At 36.6% G+C, this 20,520-nt stretch overlaps 1 long non-coding RNA gene across 2 annotated transcripts in view; it reads left to right on the top strand.

The window, feature by feature from the left end:
* The window catches only part of LOC102148459 (uncharacterized), a 54,869-nt gene extending 43,075 nt beyond the window's left edge, over window positions 1–11,794 (top strand). For both annotated transcript variants that reach the window (XR_011437970.1, XR_002807554.2), the window contains exon 3: window positions 8,663–11,794. This is a non-coding gene — a long non-coding RNA (uncharacterized lncRNA). The remainder of the gene's footprint in view (window positions 1–8,662) is intronic.
* Window positions 11,795–20,520: the final 8,726 nt, after the last annotated feature.

Genomic DNA, 20,520 nt, shown 5'->3' with positions numbered 1-20,520 from the left:
GGAGTCTTTGACAGAGTGAGAATTTTTTTCCTCTACCTTGGAATTTTGCTCTTTTCATACTTCATCTGTAATTTGCCTACCAACTTAAAGTAAGGAAACTAAAGTAATTACTGTATTCAGTTTTGTAAAATGGTTAGGACCTTTCACGAACAAAAATAATAAGTAAATGGAAAATGTTTGCTGTTAAAGTGGAGCCACAAGTCCTGTAGCACAGGTTTTATGTAGAGTTGCCAGATAAAACATGGGACAGCCAATACAATATTTGGGACATACTTGTACTAAAAACTTATTCACTGTTTTTCTGAAATTGGAATTTAACTGGGTGTTCTCTAAGTTTATTTGCTAAATCTGGCAACCTTAATTTTTTGAAATTTAATGATAGATTGAATACTAAGATTTCTTCATGTAATGAAGGACCCCAGAACTTTCTCTTCCTAATGTAAGCAGGAAAGATCATATAAGCACATTTGATGCTTATTCTCAAAACAGAGACCCATTCACTAGAGAAGCAGTGACCTAAATAGGGAATAGATTGTCAGTTGACAACATCTTATAATAACTACCAACTAACCTGTTTATAGGGGAAAACCAAGTTTATTGCTTATTGCACTAAAGGAGGTCACTGTGTTGATAGTAGTGTCTCAGAAAGTGAAGAACAGACACAGGGCATTTGTAAGGATTGGGGAGTCTAGTTTAAGGTGGGTCTTTCAATGTGATAGGAGGTTGATTGGGACTGGGCAGAGATTATGAAATAATTGTTTAGGATTGGTGGACCCAGAAGGCAAGGGTTTTGAAGTTAGCTTTGGAGAATCAACAGCCTTTCATGAGACCCGTGAATGATCTATTACTCTGATGAGGGAAGGATTAGGGTTGATTATTTGGATAATTGGATTTTCAGAAATTTCTTGTAACAAATAACAAATAACAAAAGCAACAATAACAGTAATGAAACTAATAATTAAAGTTATTTGCAACTTCATCTTCTGGAGCAAGAATTTTGTTATATAGGTAAGTCATATAAATGCAGAATTTCCAATAGTAAAATCATCTTAATGTGGGCAGTAAGCTGCATAGCTGTAGATCAGCAGTTCTCTAAGTGTGGTCCAAGAACCACTGGGATCCTGAGATCCTTTTAGGGGGTTGACAAAGTTGTTTCTTTTCCAGTTATATGTCAGTATGAGGCCAGATTTTCTTCATCTATTTTAACCAAAACAATGTATTGCAAGAGACTGAATCAAATGAGAACATCTCTTGTATTAAGTCAGACGTTAGAGATTTGCAAAAATGTTGATGCTGCTCTTCTCATTACATTTTTTTTTGTTCTTGTCAAGAACTGTAAAGGCTCTGAGGTTTTGTCCTACTTGCAAGTTAACAAGCTAGCTTACCGCAGTTTAATGAAGCCTGACAGAAGACATGAGATTCCTGTGTCAGAGTCAAAAGACTTTATTACTCATAGCAAAACCAATAGCCAGAGTGTCAGTAAGTTTACATCACTTTCCCCCAGTGAGCACCAATTCCCCAAGGGCGACGTGGACAGGCCTAGATGGATGCCTGTACACACAGTAGATTGCATGACAAGAAAGTCTGAACTTAAGGAACCTGCCATTTATAGCAGCAGAAAGCAAGGCTGCTCTTTGTCCTGGAGGGAGGCCTTACCTTATCCCACAAGGCTGCTCACTGCTTACACAACCAAGAGAAAACCTGGGTAAAGAGTTGTCAGAGCCTTGCATACTTGGCATACACAGCAAGATGTCTGGAGCATGAAACATTTATGGAGGCACGTCACTCAACAGTTATTTTTCATAAAAACATATTATTTATGTCAACATATATGAGATTATTATTGCTATTTTTAAATGTATTAAATACTATTTAAACTTTTTCTCAGTTTTAATTTATAATTGGTAAATATCAATAGTTATAACCCATCTAAACATACTCTTTGGGGTCCTCAATAATTTGTGTGTGTGTGTGTGTGTGTTTGTGAGGAAGATTGGCCCTGAGCTAACATCTGTTGCCAATCTTCCTCTTTTTTTTTCTCCCCAAAGCCCCAGTGCATAATTATATATCCTAGTTGTAGGTCATTCTAGTTCTTCTATGTGGGTTGCCACCAAAGCATAGCTTGATGAGTGGTATGTAGGTTCACGCCCAGGATCCGAACTGGCGAACCCCAGGCCACCAAAATGGAGGACATGAACTTAACCACTTGGCCACAGGGCTGACCCCCTCAATAATTCTTTTAAGAGTATGAAGTTGTCCTGAGACCAATCGTTTGAAGACTATAGTTGTAAATAGCTTCACTTCTTGCCATTATGGCCCTTTCGATTCCTTCCCTTTCCCTTGGTCCTAGAGATAGTTTATTTGTTGCTTCCAAGGAATGGCAAAGGATTTATGCACTGAGTGCTCTGGAATAAACTTTTTAAAATGTTCCCTTGATACATCGCCATTGCTAGTCTTATCGTGCTGTTTGTGCCAAGGAAGGCTGGAACACGAGGTGGCTTCTGACGCAGATGGCTCTGGGAAAATTGAGACATTCCACCCAAGGCCCTGCTGGCCAAATTTTGCAGAGGGACTTTTGGCTTTTTAGTCTTCACTATTTGATGTTAGGATGGAAAGAGTCAGTTCTGAACCTTTGTTGACTGTGATGTATGCCGTTATTTAATTCCTCTGTTCTCTTTTATTGGAAATCCTCTGTACAGTTTTTGTTTGTTTTTTCCTTTGGGATTTCTTTGTTCTTCTTCATATTTATTCAATAAATATTTCTTTCTTTCAAATTTGTCCAACAGGAATCTTTGGGCTTTCCTTGTTATATATTTTATATATATTTGTATATAGTTGTGTGAGAGAGATATATATATATATATCATAGTACTCCTTGACCATGTTTGTATTTTGACAGCATGGGGCCTCTGGGTTGTCTTTGCCCCCTTTCTTACTTGCATTTTCTCAGGACAAAACATTCCAAGGTCTTATTACAAAATAGCTACTTAACGATTCCTCAGCACTGTCTAGAATATGGTCACACTGAAATATCTTACAGTTCCAAACAATAGATGACACTAGTATGGGAGGTTTAGTTTCTAACTTGCACGTTTCTGTGACATTTCTTCAGTAACGAGCAGGTATTACCTTTTTAAAAACAAAAAATTATATTTATAAATAATAGAGGAAAATACATTTTTTAAATATAGTAGTTAGTTGACAGCACACTCTTTAAAGCTAATGCTTCCATTCAAATTCAAATGGAATACAGACCATTAGATGGCAGGTTCCTTAAGGTCAGGAGTTATGTCTCATTCATCTTTCTATACTGAACACTAAGAAAGTATCTGAGCATACCATAGGTGCTCAGTAAGTGTTTACAGTATTGAAGAGATGAATAATAACGAAAGGTTATTAAGTGCTAATTTCATGGAAATCACAAGACATCCCTATGGCGTTATCTTCTTACTAGATCATTTGAACTTCCCCAACCAAACTTCTGAATCGTTGAACACAATTTCTCAAAGGACTTCCACCATCACTGAATATACCCACACTATTTGGTCAAACAACATAAAATTGCTGTTTTTTCAGAATGTTCTAATAACAGCTATCCCAAGTGGTTTATCTCAAATAAATCTAGGTCAGTGTTAATTTTTTTGTTATATATAATTCAGTAGGGGTAAAATAAGGCAAAGAAAACAGGCGGATTGTCCCTTAAATGAAACAACCTCACTGTGTTTCTATGTTGCCGCAAAGGGGTTGGATTCAGAGTGTGGGAGGGGGTGCTATAATATGTCAGAGACAGAGGAGCCATTTGTGGTTGGATTAGTAAACTCTAATTAGACATATTTTGTTTCTAAACTACTCATATTAATGTTAGTCTGAAGGGAAGAGAGTGTGCTTGGACTAGAGTTCTGAAACAAATACAGAATACTGTAGAGGTATGCAATCCTCTCTGAAAATTAAAGCGAATAGAGGCAGAATATTTCATTTTGTACTAAGAACTTTAAAAGATATTATTTATCCCCATTTATAATGGGAGATGCAATCCAACAAAAGGAAGACTACCTGAATCAGCAATAACAGTTCTGGCCAATGAGCACTTCAGTAGGGCTGGCCAACCTTTTTGTCTTAATTATTCCACTAAAACTTTCCTTTCTGGAAATAATATACTTTATGGCTGACAGCCTTTTGATTCCTAGAAATGTCTGATTCTCCTCAGCTTCTATCTCCAAATAAACACACGTAGGAATATTTTATTGGTTAAAGCAAACACTGGATACAGGTCGTGTAAGTTTCTGGGTGGCTTGTGGCAGCAGACGTATCTAGAATAGTGTATTCCAAATATTTTTTTAACTGGGTAGTCCTCACAAAGAAATTCATTGTGCATCATGTCCCAATACACACACACACACACACACACACACAGATATACACACCTGAAACAGAAATTTCATAAAGTATTTACCTTTTATAGTCAGGAATCACACTAATGTTTTCATTTTTTTAATTCTATTTTATCAAAAAATGGCCACAACCCACTAAATTGATTTCCTGCTATACCAATAGATTCCCCATCTACAATTGGGAAACAAGAAAGACTTCACATGTAAATATATAAAATCTTTATTTCAATGAAGACCAATTCAAAAAATGTAAACAGGTACAGTTGTCTACAGAAATGAAAACTTGTGGGAGAACACACTTAGTGGAACAGAAAGACTCAGCAATATTTTGTGAACAATTGAAGGAAACGCAGGAGGAGTGCCTGAGGGTAGGATTTTATTGCTGATTAATCAGGTTGTTTTGGAAGCAGATCTATATATAGAAGTTCTATAACTTCTATTTACCATGTTTCAAATATCTTTATATAATGTTATTTTGATTGTTCTAAGAATGTATTATCAATTTTCTGAGACCTTGTTATTGCTCACAGTGGTTTTAATAATCATAATATTTTTTCAGGAATGTAGTTCTCACAGTTGGCAAAAGATTACTGAAAATATATAAAGCAATCTTTTGCCAATCACATCTATATGTATCTGTATCTATATTTATATTTTTATCTCTGTACATTATCTAGCATGTTAAATGATGATAAGTCGAAAGTAAGGCAAAGGAAGGGGATAGGAAATGCTGGAGGGAGACAGCTGCAACTTTAAGTAGGATAGTGAGGGAAGAACTCAATGAGAAGGTGACATTTGTATTAAGATCTAAAGGTGAGGAGAGAAAGACATGTGGATGGGTCTCTTGAGGAAGAGCTTTCCAGGCAGAGAGAACCGTGACAGCAAAGAACCTGATGCTGAAGCTTGTCTAGTGTGTTGGAGGACAGCAAGGAAGCCACCTTGGTGAGGCAGAGTGAGTCAAGGAATGAGTAGTAGGAGATGACACCAGAGTGGTCACACTGGGACAATTGTACAGGACCTGGTGAGCCATAGCAATGATTTTGGCCTTTACTTGGAGTAAAATGTGAAGCTACTGGAAAGTTGGGAGCAGAGGAATGATAAAATCTGTCGTATATTTGGAAAGGATCTGTCTGCCTGCTGTGTGGTATATAGACTGAATATGGAGTAGGGGGTATGGGGGCCGAGAGACCATTTACACGACCATTGCAATAATCTAGGCAAAATATGATGGCTTGGCCAAGGGGTGCTGGTAGCAGTGGAGTGGGGAGAAGTAGTAGAACTATGGATCTATTTTGAAGGTGCAGCTGGCAGTATTTTCTTATAGATTGGACATAGGCATGAGGAGGAGAGGAGTCAAGGATGACTGAAGATTTTGGCCTGAATTACTGGAGATCAATTAGATCAATTAAAAAATGATGAAAACCTCAATGGAAAAATGGGCCACAATGTAATTGAACTTAAAAAGTGACTTAATTGTTAAGCAGTATTTTTTTAGCAAACCTTTTATGTAAGAAAAATGCACAAATCATAAGTATACAGCTAGATGAATTTTCACAAAATGAACAAACACACCCATGCAACCAGCAGCTAGATCAAGAAACAGAACATTACCTGCACTCGGAAGGATCCCCACCAGGAAGTAATAATTTTTAAAATTAACTCTGGATTTATGTTCAACCCTTTCTGCACAGTGAATGCTGTAGGTGTAGATCAATGGACCACCGAGTAGGGAATATCTTCAAAAATCAGGAGAGGAAGAGTAAGGAAACTCACTTGCAGTGATGTGATGGGAATTAGTCATCCGCTTGAGCTCATGAAATTCATACTGAAAAGTTCTTTCCTAACAATACAACATGAGACAGACAAAAGGTAAAAATAGATACCTTTTCTACATAGGTCTCAAAATTAGAAAGTTCATGGGAGTTGCTAAAATAATAAAAGGACCCTGAGGTGATGAAAGCGAAAGTTTTATAAAAAGCAAAGTTGAGTATACTAAGATCTAATGAGCTATACTTTTATTTTTTTTATTTATTTATTTTTAAGATTTTATTTTTTTCCTTTTTCTCCCCAAAGCCCCCCAGTACATAGCTGTACATTCTTCGTTGTGGGTCCTTCTAGTTGTGGCGTGTGGGACGCTGCCTCAGCGTGGTTTGATGAGCAGTGCCATGTCCACGCCCAGGATTCGAACCTACGAAACACTAGGCCGCCTGCAGCGGAGCACGCGAACTTAACCACTCGGCCACGGGCCAGCCCCTGAGCTATACTTTTAAAGTAGAATATTCATTATCTAGAAACCTTGATAAAGGTGAGCATCAAAATAAGAAGATTTAGATGCTGAGACTGAAAACCAGACTTGGAACACAGAAACTATATAGTTTTTCTCAGAAGTTACGTATGAAAAAATATATGAGCCAAAACAAGTATGTGAGGGACTGGGGATAGAAGGGCAGGGGGAAATAAGTGAAATTAAGTTCCTAGATAACTATTTGAGCCCTCGTATCACTCAAAGAAAAAAAAAAGGAAATGAAAATCCTACATTTTGAAAGTGAAGATATCTCTTCCTGTAGATGCTGAAAATGCAAACTGATTCTAGAAATTAATTGCATCTAGCATTGAAAATGTTAAGTACATCTAAAAAGTCACTGTTTTTATTTTTGGTTAAAAAAAAGGCTGTCAAAACAACAGAAATTTAATGTTGAGGATAGCAAATGTTGACCCCCTTTATTTAAAAAAATACAAGGAATTAAATGCTGCAGTTACTGTATTGGGATTTTTATTTTCATTTATTTATTTTTGCCTTGTAGAACTCATTCCCCCTTCTTTGGGTAAGGCACCCCTATTTTGTCCTGAGGAAATTACTTATTCCTCATTGTATACCATAAGAGGGGAAATCAAGCTGCCTTGTCCTCCCCCGGCAGCAAGCGGAACTGTGCCCCAAGGGAAGCCATTCATACCCTCTCTCCTTGGAACAGAAATCTTGAGCTAAGTGGCCAAAGACAGTAGGTAATTAATGTTGATCCATTCAGGAGGTTGCTCCCTGAAGACAGCGTCCTTTGTCCTCTTAAGTTACCCTGGTTCTTGCCCTTTCTTGGATTGATCCTTCAACTTTTCTTTCACCTTTGGAAGCACCTCCACGTCCTATAAACTTCCTTTTTTGCCTAAATTAATTATAATCGCTTTCTATATCTTGAAACCAAAGAACAGCAACTGATAACATTCTGACACTATTTATCAGGGAAGGACAGCCTTTCCAAAAGTTCACTAGTAATGATAATTTGGTTAAATATTGAGGAATGTTTGGAAGAAGACCAGGAAATATTTCATACTCACAAATAGGAACTTTTTAAGGAAAAATATTCAATAGTTGCATCCTATTCGAGATACATAAATTTTTAAGAATAAATTAAAAAATTGTTCAAGTAAAATATATATGTATACACACATATGTGTATTCTGTGTGTATATATATATAAAGTAAATGCAGCTATCAAGATTTTCATTTTAAAAAAGACTAAAAGCAACAAGAATTATATATAATTCTGTCTTTATATTGTCCCAATTTCTAGAGGACAGAGTCCACCCTGTTCTTCATGTACAAGAACTTGCTATTTATTATTTGATGATGATAAAGAAAGTTAACTAAACCATATGCTGCCAGAAAAAAAATCTCCCTGTTGTATTTTTTTGGATTCCATTTCCCACCATCACTGAAACTTCGTGAGCTATAACATGAAACTATTACAAATCACATGTAAATATTCTTTTAAATTTCTGTTCAAAACAAGGCCTTTGTGGCCCACTGCATGAAATTTTGAAGTAAAAGAGACTTGGATTCAGACCTACTCTTCTGAGCTCTGTAGCATTGAGAGAGTTAATTATCTGCTCTGAACCTAAATTTCCTTAGAAGAAAAATGTGACTAATTACATCTACCTTATTGACAAAGTGTTCTTGGAAGATAATAGTTGGTATTATTATTAATAATTATGTTCATAGGTAGAAACTAACATTTCAAGAAGCTACTTGTATCAGAAATCAATTTATAAAACTTGCATGTTTCTGGGATAATCTTAGAAGCAAACAAGTTTTCATATTTAAATTCAAACCATGGCTATATGGTAATTGAAATTACTTTTACGAAAAGGAGAGTTCTTGATTTTGGAAATAATATAGAAAATTACTTCTTTCTGATTGAAAAAAGACATCTGTAAAGACTTTATGCTGACAACACAGGCATGCATCTATGCAAATATAATTTTCTTCTTCTTCTTAGGCAATGTGGAAGGGAAAAGGAACATTTTAGAACTCCAAGAAATGACTGGACGTGCACAAAAGCCAACCAAGGCCCTTTCAGAGACTGGCAAAAAGCGGCTGAGTGAAGCTGTGAATTACATCCAAAGAAAGAGTCCATCAATATGTATTGATCCTATTCTGCCCAGAAAGACACTATACTAGTTGCTAACACAGTTAAATATTCTTCATATCATCTTTCTTAATTTTACGGGCTGCATTCCATCATTTTGAATCTGAGGTCATGTATTTTGAAGTCAGTTAATAGGCTTGACAATTCAATGGCTAAGACCAAAAGTCAGAAACATCAGATACATTACACCTTGATAAATTAACTAGATATTTTACCTTTAAAAGGCCAACTTAAAATGATTCTCATGCATAGAATCTTCCTGAAGAGATTCTTGAAATCAGGTTTCTATAAAAGGTAAATTCTAAACAAATGGTGATCATCAGGCTTTTTAGAATTACTCAAATAGGAGACTCATTATATAGAAGTTTTATATTCAGAAAATCTTTCAACTGTTCTAATTCTTTTGATTTATTTTACTTACTTACTCTAAGTGATAGTTTTGGCTACATATTTATATAACGTCTTTTTGCAAAAGCATCATTGGCATCAGATAATTTAGATATCTTCCATTGACGTCTGCTAAATCTTTCAGTTGTGCTCATGGGGTTGTTCAGTCTTCCTTTTTATTAGCGTTCGAATCATCTTGACAAGTACTTACAGACACCTCTTCTTCCTAACACTAGACTGAATGGCCTGCATGTTCTATGATGGCAAGAACAGTATCAGTTTTGTTTACTGCTACATTCCAGCTAGTAACCGTAGAGAGTCTGGCACAAAGTTGGTGCTTAATCAATATTTGTTCAATGAGTGAATATCAAATTTGTGTAGGCTGCCGTGCAATGGGAAGAAACTATGACAATGCCTAGAGGTTTGTCTTTATTTTTCTTAGCTCTTCTGGTGTCAACACCATCCACCCCCAGCATTCTGTCAGGAGGCCTATCAGATGACAGGGAAACACGGAGGCTTAAGTTACCCAAGGGTGGTTTGCAGTTTATGCCTATGCCAAGCCCAGCAATACACCTGGCTCCACCTCAAATATCCATGTGTTACTGCAGACCCATAATGCTGTTGATGGGATTGTGTGCAAACGTGCTCTTGACATTTTAGAAACATAAAATATTTCAGTGCAATCACATTCATCCATTCTTCATTTAATTTCAAATCTCTGCCTCTGTAAGTGCTGTCTATTTTATAGTCATGTGATTTCTACCAAAAATAAAGTAAACGAAAGGCATGGATGTTACCCTGCCTTCCTTGGAACCATCTTCACAAATTGTCCAATATTATTTTTTAAAAAGGAAAAAAAGCCAAAATTATACAGTGAGTATTTCTAAGGTTTTTTGATTGCTCCCATCCCCCTCCCCTAATTATTCACTGAAAAAGGAAAAAGAGAATGTCAGTATTTTTTAAGTGTCCCCATATGACAGGTGTTTTATGTGTAGGATCTAATTTAACTTTACAACAATCCTATCATGTAGGTATTACTTACCCTAATTTGCATATGAGACTACTAGAAATGAAGTGAACAGCCCAAGGGCACATGGCTAATGACTATCAGAGCTAGGATTTGAATCTACCTGTTTGATTCTAAAACCCGTGCTGTATCACCATCATCTCAATGCAATAAGGGCCCACTGGAATTCACGCAACTCTAACAGAGATCTCAAATCAGGTTAACCATCTTTTTTTCTCACCTGTATTTTAAATTCTATGTTGTTGTCAGACTTTTTAAGGGTTAGAGCTGATAGTGTGGGAGACCCTACTAAGGGAACTTTTCAAAAATGGAATTGATAGTATATAGCTAAAACCAGCAAATATTTAAGTATTTTACTTCTTCAGTTTCACAGCTTATTTAGTTCCAAAAGGCAGAATTATTGAAATAAACTTTTCAATGTGTAGAAATATTCTTGCAAGAAAAAAAGTTCCTTGCTCTTGAAAATATTTTTGTTGGAGCAACATAGAAAGGTATGACAGGGCCTATTTGAACAAGTTACTTGAGACAGCAGCTCAGTACAGACACAGTCTGAAAGATCCGGGAATTTGGGTAAACACTTCTGAAGGCGACCTATCATTTCAAGGTTCCAGCTCAATTTGGAGGCATGTTTCAAATAAACACGTAGTTCAGTTTGGAGGCATATTTTAAATAAACATTTATCAGACACTACTCTTTTTTAACTGTGAATATAGTTGCTTAAAATGTTGAAACAACGAACTAACCTTTGCACAAGGTACGTACATAATCTTCTCCAGGAGTTATTTGGGCTGGGGATTAGATATAATTTCATTGTCTATTACTTCATAAGACACAGGTTAAAAAACAATAACAATATGTAATAGGATTTTTGCTTCTAAATGTTTCCTGGAGGGGTCAGGGGAAGAAGAATACAATAAAGTTGTGGTAGAGAGGGAACATTTTATGAAATATCAATTCTGACACTCATGGAACACAGCTGGTGAAAAATATATGTATGGTATGTGTTTGTACCCTAAACTACAACAATTTGGAGACTTTATAAATACATGGATATTTATATATACACACATATGTACACACGATATATAATTATACATATATGCATTTACTCACATATACATATAAATTTGATGAGATTTTACTTTCAGAAAATAATAGTCCACACAAAGCACTAAAGATGAGCTAAAGCCATCTTAGTTATTTGAAGTATGTTTTAACCCCATAGTCATCCAACATTTACAATTAAATATATTTCAATTGAGTGTTTTCTTCTACATAAGCACAATAAAGACTTTTTATTCCAATATTTGAAACGTGTTGTCAAAAACAATTTATATTTGTATTCCCACCTTGCATTATTTTTAACTTATACTAAGAATTCAATCTGTATTTGTTTAATTGAATTGTAATCTTTTATTTTGTCACAGTTATATACAAATTCCAATCCTTTGTACTCTAATAAGATCCACTAAATCTAAAGCAGTGTTTAGAATGAACTTGAGTGTTACATGAATTATCTTTATCATATATATGGATTTATTTTAAATAAATTAAATTTGAAAATTTCAGACATTCATAGTTTTTGTTTTCTACCTTCTGGAAAAGGAAAGAAAATCACCTTTTATTGAATATCTGTTATGTGCTGTCCCAATCAACTTGCATAAATATTATCACTGAGTCGGCAATGTTCATATACCAGTAGATGGTGCTGATATCACTTGACCTCATTAAAACTAGGACGACTTGCTTCATCTTATTTATTTCAATGGATCTTGGATTATAAAGACTAGAGTTCAAAATAGTTATTAGCTATTTTGTTCATTTGAAACAAAGATCATATTTCAAAATCTCTGATTTTAGAACAGTGTCTAAACAACTATCCATGGCTTGAATTTTCTTTCTACAACCCCATCAGGTGTTTATTCAGCAGAAGTTTATATTCCTTGCCATAAAGGGGAACTCAGTACCTTCTGAGGTGATCCTCCTACCTATGAACTACTTTGGCTCTAAAAAAGTTTTTCCTAATATAGAGTAAGAATCTTCTCCCTCTAAGCTCCATCTACTGCATCTGAATTTATCCCTAGGGTCATGTAGAAACAATCCATTAGTTATTCAACAATTACTCGCTGAGCATGTTAGTTTCTTACAGCTGCCTTAACAAAGTACCACAAACTAGATTGCTTATAACAATAGATATTTATTCTCTTCCATTTCTGGAGGCTAGTAGTCCAAAATCAAGGGGTTGGCAGGGCCATTCTCTCACTGAAGTCTCTAGGAAAGAATCTCTCCCATGCCTTTCTCTTAGCTTCTGGTGTTGCCAGCAATCCTTGCTGTTCCTTAGCTTGTAGATGCATCACTCCCATCTCTGCCTCCATCATCACACGGTATTTCCTGTGTATCCATGTCTGGGTCTTCACTTCTTATAAGGACACCAGTCATATTGGATTAGGGCTCACCCTAATGATATCATCCTAAATTGGTTACATTTGCAAAGACCCTATTTCCAAGTATTATCACATTCACAGATACCATGGTTTAGGGCTTCCACATTATCTCTTAAGGGACATAATTCAACTCATAATACTGAGCATCTACTCTATTCCAAGGTTTGAATTAGTAACTGAAGAGCAAAATGGGGAAGATGAAGATGAAATAAGTCTATTTTGAAAGATCTCAGTCTAGTTGGAAAAAAGATCTGTAAAGAATCAGTACATGTTTAAAGCGACTGAGAACAAAAACAGTATGAGAATATAGAGGGAGCTGTGACCCACTCTGATGAAGCAGGTGGAGCAAAGCTTAGTGGAGGAGGTTACTTTCTAGCTGTTCTTTTTCTATTCATTTTCTGCTTGATCATAAAACAAATTCGTATTCAGTGTAGATCATTGGAAAATATGAAAAGCATAAAAAACCCAAAATCATATCTTAAACTTTTACCCAAGGGTAACAATACAGTAGGTACTATTTTAGTGAACGATTTTCAGTTTTTTCTTTATGCATATATAAAAACTTTCATATAAAAAGCGCTAGGTTTGGTGTAAAGTTTTGTACACTTTTTTTGATTTACTAGGACCTCATGGATATTTTTCATTTCATGAGATATTTTTCTAAAGTGTTTTTTGAGTTATATAATAGTCCATTTTGCAGCTGGATCACAATTTATTAAACTATGTTTACAGAACTATAAATGTTAAAAAATTATTGAGGTATAATTGACATATAACGTTGTATTAGTTTTAGACGTACAACATAATGATTTGCAATATGTATATATTGTGAAATAATTACCACAGTAAGTTTATACAATTTTTATTCTTAAAATAACGATGCTATTTTCATCATCATAAGAAAAATTTCCTTTGCACTACTAATTATTTCCTAAGAATAAACTTCTAGGAGTTAAATAATTGGATAACATAATTTTTAAAGTCTTTAAATAAATCTTGCCAAATTGCCCTCCAGAAAAGTGCCTCACTTTGCACTCTTCCCAAGAAAGAACCTATTTCTCTATCTTGTCACCAACACTGTGTATTCTTTTAAAACTTGGACATTTGATTAGTGAAAATTTATGTCTAGATTTAATTTTCAGGTCTTTGGTTTTTACTGAGGAAAAATGTGTTTTTTTTAATATCTATTGATCACTTGTATTTCTGCTTTTGAGAATTTTCCAAAAGATAAGCTCCAAGAAGGTAAATGCTATATCTCTCATGTTACTACTATATCCTAGTTCCTAGGACAGTAGTGGACATATAGTAGTAACTCAATAAATATTTACTAAATGCATTCAAGCATTACTTAATTTCTTTTTTCCACATTTTTATCAGTGTATTTGTATTTTTCTTATTGAACAGTAAGTTCTTTGTATATTTTAAATATGTTTAACTTCCCAACTTATATTTTCTCCACCTTGTTGTTTGCCACTTAATTTGTTTAATATGGCTTTTATTCATTATTTTTTGTTTCTATTTCTGTGTGGCAAATCAGGTAATATTCTCCTTATGTGTTGTGTCTTTGAGGTTTGCTAAAAAAGATTTTCTTTGTCCCAAGATTTTGTAACTATTCATCAGTAGTTATGGGAAGTAATTTGGGAAGTAATGGTCAAACTCAATTTTCTCTCAAATTCTTAATCCATATTGTTGAGGGATTATTTCTCAAGTAATTTGAAATTACAATTTACAGTATATGAAATTATATAAGAATTATAATGGGAAATTACAATAACAAGAATAAATCCTAAAGCTAGGAATAATTGTGTTAAGTAGTTAGCATGCATTATCTTACTTTTAAAATAACCCTATTGTTATCTTGTATGGTTATTATCATTATTATCTCTGCTTTACAACTGAGGAAACTAGGGCTGAGACATGTTAATAAAACTCATATATATTTGAATTTGTTTCTGAAATAGGGCTTTCTGATTAATCTTGCATCAAAACACACTGCTTTAATTATTATAGCTTTATCATTTCACATCAAGTGGAAGAATGGACAGGTTTTTGAATATATGTTTCTGCTTCACGTATTCTCCATATACAATTTAGCCTAGGCTTCATCCTCATGTTTTTGCTCACTACTGTCTTTCTAGTTGAAACAGTAGTTTAAATCTATGAGAGATCCAATCACAGCTATTTCTGAATATTGCTGAGCCTTCATAACAAAAGAGATGCTTGGGCTGGCCCGGTGGCAGCAGTGGTTAAGTGCTCACGTTCCCCTTCGGTGGCCCGGGGTCTGCTGGTTCAGATCCCGGGTACAGACAGGGCACTGCTTGGCAAGCCATGCTGTGGTAGGCGTCCCACATATAAAGTAGAGGAAGATGAGCATGGATGTTAGCTCAGGGCCAGTCTTCTTCAGCAAAAAGAGGAGGATTGGCAGCAGCTAGCTCAGGGCTAATCTTCTGCCCCCCCAAAAAAGAGATCCTTGGAGATCTGTTGCTTGTCTGTCTCATGAGGAACATCTTGGATCTTCTCTACCTTCTTCCTGAGATGCCAACTACCTTAAAGAAGGGAAGTGGCCAGATGTTTCTGGTGTCTTTTCTCTGTCTAGACCCACTGGCACTGTATTTAGCAAACACCTTGAGATTTTCCAGCTCGTATAGGGTATTCATCCCTATTTTCCAGCACTGAGGTAGATTTTTTCTATTTTTGTATTCTTTGGGTCATTTCAATGAGGATATGGGTATCGAATAGGGAGTTAGATGTTTACCTAGAAATTCATAATGAGCTTTAAAGGATGAGTAAATGTCCTTAGGCAGAAAATGTAAGGCATTCTAGCTAGGAAAATGATACGTGGAAAGTGCAGAAGTAAGAAAGAAGTTGTCTGGAACTGGTGTGGTTACAATTAGAAAGACATAAAGTTGGAAAGGTAATTGGGAATCAGATTGTGCAAGATTTTCTCTGTCAAACTGAGATGTATGAGCTTTGTTCTTTAAGAAACCAGGAGCCATCAGAATCTATTCTCTCTACAAATGATAACCCTTCCAACACATGAAATAGCTAACATTGTACCCTTGAGATTGTCTTCTGCAAACTAACATGCCCAGTTTCTTCCTTCTCTCCTCACAAAATATGGTGCGATTTCTTCATTTTTTGGTATTTCCCTATGAACATACTTTGGCTTGTATGTAACAGTCACTAAATATACTTTATTCAGTTTTCTTTTGCATTTTTAAAATGCTCCTTTCACATATATAATACCTTGGAAATATAGACTTTATCATTTTCCTCTTCTTTTATTTTCTCTCCTCCCACCACACACAAAATACCTCCCAAAATACACAAAATACCAGAATTATCTTATTAACTGAGCAGGGACTTTGTTAATTACTTTTGGGTGAATCAGGTGATTAATTTCTAGTATCAATAACTAATTTGTATTTGGTAGTGATGCTGCAGACCTCTTGTTCTCTCTTTCTCTCTCTCCAACAAAGTGTTGAGTGGTTGGTTTTTTCATATATCTGAAATCAGATGATGCCCAAAGATCAAAAGTAGGTGATAGCCAAGCTCTCAATCAGGCCCATCAATTAGATGTTAACTTTTAAAATTATTCTTTTTGTCCTGAATGAAAAGGAATAACTTATTTTGAAACTTTTAATATTTTATTCTACTGTTTTCTTAAAGTTGGTCTTACAATAGAGCTAAACCATTGCCATATTTCCATTAAATCAAAGTGGAAAAAAATCAGAGCAAATGTTTCCTACTTGTGATATCCCCTAAATTTTCTCCAGCCACACAAAGTATCTTTTATGGCATTATTGTTAGCTTGGAAGGCCATGTAACAAACTTGGCAGATGTACCAACTTTAATAGGAAAAAAAACAATGGCTAACTGTGATACAAAAAAAGGTGGAGTAATAGCAAACACACCCCAAACAGCTTAAGCAAATTTCCTGAAAGTTAGCCAATGGAAATTTGGAACATTGTCTAATTGTCTAATTATCTAAGTCTACCATTCTGTTCAAAAGTAAAATGTAACATGTTAGATTCTGTTAAAATAATCTTACACTGAAATATCTGGCTCAAGGAGAATTTGAAAGAAAAAAAATCCCTTTGTGACAAATTAGTGAGGAAAGACATACCATGGGGATATTTAGCAACTCTTCCATAGCAAAAGATGTCTCCTTGATAGTTAAAATCACCTGTGACTGTTTATAAGGGATACCATGTGAATATATGGGGGAGGGGAGGTGTCTTGGCAAACACCTCAACACACTGTCCTATTATGGTCAGTGGTGGCATCATTTTTAATAATGAACCTTGTTAATATAAGAAAATTATTATTTTGGGAATAATAACAACAAAAAGACCCAACAAAGTGTATCAAAACTTGATGAAATTAAATTTTATGAAGAACGTAGATGTTTGTGACTATAATCGGATACTAAAATGAAAGTATTTAAGTCTTAGCTTTGGCTGAGGGCTTACGAGTATGTGCAAATCACTCCCATATTTCACAATGAGGTATGAGATTACCATATCGAACTTGCAAAGGAGATGGTCAAAGCTAGTTTAGTGTAGGTCTTCACCTACGTTGAAGGTATAAAAGGGCAGAAATGGAGATTAGAAAGGGTTTGTGGAAAGAGTTGTCAGAGAACTAGGAGTCCCCAACCTTCTGTTTTGTTATTATGCCCAGGAAAATAAGCATTAAAATAACCACTCAGAGAGCTTGGCGTATGTCCTTGCTACTTGGAAGACACAGTGGACACTCAGTCTCAGGCCAGACAAATTAAAGGGTAGGAGGCTGAGTGCGGCTAGCTGGCAGTCCTGATGGTGGAACTAAGAGAACACGATACATTGGGGCAGCCTGTTCTTCCAGAATTTGTTAGGGGCAAAGAATGAGTGAGAGTTTCCCTAACCAGATGAGGGAAAGGAGTGATAGAGCTGAGCAGGTGGGTAGCCTTGCTGCTTTCCAAGAAGATTGCCTGGAGAGATGATTTGACTGTAGAAGAGAGAAGCTGGAGGTAGGTGTGTGCTGGATGTCTAGGGGCTGAGGTAGGAATCAATGGGCAATCAATCAGAAGCGATGCATTGCCCTACCCCACAGGAACTTTAGATAAGTGATCCCCAGCAGTGGGCTTCCCTCCAAAGAACCTTGGAAAACATCCTAAAAGAGAAATAGAGCTTTAAACACCCGCCAATCCTGGAGAACATCATCTTCAGTTATCTATGACAGTATATGATGAGTAAACTCTTTCCTGCTCCTTCTTATTCCCCCCCCAACCCCAACAGCTCCACCCTGGGAGAAGTTAAACACCATGGATTAGCAAGCTGGGGGAAGAGAGGTAGAAGCATAAGACACAAATAGAGATGAAGCTGACTCCTTTGAGCAGATTCAAGCCAGCAAGGAGAGATTTGGTATAAATGTAGTTGGAAGTTTTTACAATTATATGGGATTGGTCATTTTAATATTAGAACTAGATTTAGGAGACTACAGTGATCAGAGTGTACTTTGAGACTGACCAAAAAAGTCAAGAGTATCTGCCCTGAAGTGCATCTAAAGCAAGGGAAGAACCATGCCTGCAGAGTGGGTTTGAACGGACAGCTGTTTCCCAGTTGCACCCTTGAGTCCTCGCTCAGTGTAGTGTTAGACGCTTGCCTCTCGCTAAAGCCCACTAGGTTTCGGATACGAGGCCAGTTGGTTCTCATTGTTAACTTCTTTCTGGTCCAAAGAATAAAAGAACCCATGCATCCTGACACATTTTAGTAGCTCAGGATCCCTTTAGCTTGTATCTCGAACCATATTTTAATAGCCAGCCTTTTGCATCCTTCCATGTCACCAAGCTGCCATATTCTTTTCCAACTCTGAGTTCAGTTTTTGATTTGCACCTGACATCCTCCAGCTATTCTTCCTGGAGCCTGAGCTCCCTTCCCCTGGCTGGAGTCCCACTACACATTGCCAATCTGTCTCCTAGCCAGCCCTCCTTACAACTTGTTTCCAGGCTCCCTCAGGCTGCACAGAGCTCCTCTACAGGGACATCCCTCTCGCTTACTCACAGACCTCTCCGATGCAGAACTCTTGCCCAAACTTCTCCCTGTTCCTGCCTAAACTTCTCCATGTTCCTGCCTCTGTGTTCCGTATCCTCCTGAAACAGACTCCTTTGCCTATGTTGAGCATCTCTGACACTCTTTTCTTGCCACTGAGAAAAGCCCCAGTTACTGTCCCATGCCAGTTGGCCTCCCTCAACTCCTGGCCCAAGAACCCATAACAGTCAGGCCCAGGCCCCTTCAGTCTTCTAGACTTTGGCTAAGGCCATGCAGGACATGTTCCTTGATTTAAGAAATATTTATTTAGTTAATCCTCTTGTCTAGGTGTTTTGGATTAACAAAAAAACATATCCTTGAGTGCCTTATGTGAGAAAGGCCCATTTAGCAAGTGCTTAATTAGCAAAAATAAAATTTATTATATTTTTTAAAGTACAGTTCTTTATCAATTGCTCTTACACTTTTCTATTTCTTCCTCACCCAATCCTTCTGAATGAGGGTTATGGTGGGGAGAGGCCTTTTCCGCAATCCCAAGCCAATTTGCCAGGCCAACAGGAAAGGGAACCTCTTCCACATCCACGGCTCCTTCCAGGCAGCCGTACCTCCTTATAGAACAGGAAACCAAGGTGTCTAGGTTTTACTGGATACTCTGATTTGTGGAAACCCAGCTTCATGATGTATTACCTACACCAGCTTGATCAGCAGGAGAAGCAATAGATCAGTAACACTGAAGATGCTGCCAAGAATGCAGGCTTGGCTTTACACATTTTTTTTTTTTTTTTGCAGATTTTATTTTTTTCTTTTTCTCCCCAAAGCCCCCCAGTACATAGTTATATATTCTTTGTTGTGGGTCCTTCTAGTTGTGGCATGTGGGACACTGCCTCAGCGTGGTTTGATGAGCAGTGCCATGTCCGCGCCCAGGATTCGAACCAACGAAACACTGGGCCGCCTGCAGCGGAGCGCGGGAACTTAACCACTCAGCCACAGGGTCAGCCCCTTGGCTTTACACATTCATATAAAGCAAATTCCCTTTGTTTCTTTGTTCCTTCTTTTTGCTCCACCCAGATTCCCATCCCATACCTCCCTTGTGGCAGTTGTATAGTGAAGCCCACCCTGGAACAGTATCCCACACTCCTGGTCCCTTTGGTTATGATGTTACTTTAATATAAAGTACTAGAACAATATAATTCTGAAGATTAGGTTTGGGAAAACCAAACAATAGTAGTTTAAACAAGACAGAATTTTATTATCTCATACCAGCTATCCAGGATTAGTATGGTGACTCCATGGTCATCAGAGACCCTGGTTCTATCTGGGTTATTGCTTTGCCATCCTCAGTACCTGGCTTCTTCATTTTTTTCAAGATGGCTGCTCGATTTCCAGCCTTGAGGGCCACAGTACAGCTAGCAGTAGGAGGAATAGGGACAGAACACATCTTTTCCCTTTAAGGACATTTTCTAGAAATCATACAGGACACTTTTGCTACATTCCGTTGGCCAGAATTTAGTGATGTAACCCCAGCTAGCTGCAAGGGAGGCTGGGAAGTATAACCTTTATTCTGGGTGGCCACATGCCTTGATAAATTCATGGGTTCTATTACTAAGGAAGAAAGGGAGGAAAGATATTAAGGAGACAGCTAACAGTGCCTACCACAACTTTGCATTTTACGTTTTGACAGAGGTCTGTTTTCCTTAGATTATCTTTTTAATATATATACACTTGCTTGTGAAATGCTGTGAGATTTTTAGGTCTCTTCTTATATTTTATTTTAACACCTATAAATGAAGTATGATAATTGTCAGTAATGATAGAATTATTTAA

Source organism: Equus caballus, chromosome 4, assembly GCF_041296265.1.
Source record: "Equus caballus isolate H_3958 breed thoroughbred chromosome 4, TB-T2T, whole genome shotgun sequence".
Classification (NCBI taxonomy): domain Eukaryota; kingdom Metazoa; phylum Chordata; class Mammalia; order Perissodactyla; family Equidae; genus Equus; species Equus caballus.
This window is presented reverse-complemented; position numbering and strand designations above follow the sequence as displayed.